The sequence below is a fragment of the Mustela putorius genome, unplaced genomic scaffold (genome assembly GCF_011764305.1).
Source record: "Mustela putorius furo isolate JIRA1106 unplaced genomic scaffold, ASM1176430v1.1 tig00001059_pilon_pilon_pilon, whole genome shotgun sequence".
In the NCBI taxonomy this organism is placed as follows: Eukaryota; Metazoa; Chordata; class Mammalia; order Carnivora; family Mustelidae; genus Mustela; species Mustela putorius.
Window position 1 is genome coordinate 2090575 of NW_025421553.1, and position 1306 is coordinate 2091880.

The window sequence follows — 1306 nt, forward strand, 5'->3', positions numbered from 1 at the left end:
GGAAGACAGAATAATAGCCAGTTACTGTAAATAGCTAAATGGATATAGTTATAATAATTATTTATTTTTTTAGAAGATTTTATTTCTTTATTCCACAGAGAGACAGAGAGATAGAAAGAGCACAAGCAGGGGGAGGGGTGGGGGAGAAGCAGACTCCCTTACTGAACAGGTTGCCCAATGCAGGGCTTGATCTCAGGACCCCGGGATCATGAGCTGAGTCAAAGCCAGATGCTTCACGGACTGAGACACCTAGGTGCCCCTCAGACTGATTTTTAGACACTTGGTTACTTCCGGGGGGGGGGGGCACCATTCCTGGAAATACAGCACTATGTGTGGATTGGACAGCGGAAGCTCCTCTTCCATCTCCCCGCTCAAAAATCCATTTAATATACTGTCCTCAGATAGAGGATGTATCAGATATTAAACTGATAAGAACAGATACTACACTTGATCTTAGCCAAAAGGCCAAGAAGCGATACATAGTTATAATAATAATTTTTTTACTATGGTGAGTGCTGTGAAGTGTGTAAACCTGGCAATTCACAGACCTGCACCCCTGGGGCTAATAATACATTATACGTTAATAAAAAATCAAAAATTATATTAAAAAATAATAATTTTTTAAAAGATTTTATTTCTTTCTTTATTTGACAGAGATCATTAGCAGGCAGAGAGGCAGGCAGAGAGAGAGGAAGGGAAGTAGGCTCCCTGCTGAGCAGAAAGCCTGATGCCAATGCAGGTCTTGATCCCAGGACCTTGGGGTCATGACTTGAGCTGAAGGCAAAGGCTTTAACCCACTGAGCCACCCAGGCACAGCTCTAATAATAATTTAAAAAAAAAACACAAAAAACCTGCACGAAATGCCTTGAACAGTGTTAATGACTTTATATTTTTATTTAATATAATTATTTAATTTATAATTAAATAATTATATTAAATTAATTTAATTTAAATTAATTATAAATCATAATATATTAAATTATAACTAAATTTAAAATAAGTTTATTTAATAAAATATATTTAATATATTTTATTTAATATAATTTTTATTTAATATACAGGGACACAATCCCTAAAAGGTCATATTCTTAGTCCCATTTTATTGGTAAGGAAGCCAAGTCTTCATGCAGCAAAATTACTTTCCTAAAAGGATATACTTTCAAATGGCAGAGCAAGAACTCAGGCCTAGTTTTCTTTTACTGCAAAGCCCTTGCTCTATGCTGTATAGCTTCTCAAAAATATCCTAAGGTACATCTTATCAAGTCCCTGACCACTTTTTTCCACCTATATAATACATTTAAATTGA

General features: G+C 35.1%; 1 pseudogene; it reads right to left on the reverse strand.

Moving 5' to 3' along the window:
* Nucleotides 1–296: 296 nt before the first annotated feature.
* Nucleotides 297–477, reverse strand: LOC123393886 (annotated as a pseudogene).
* Nucleotides 478–1306: the final 829 nt, after the last annotated feature.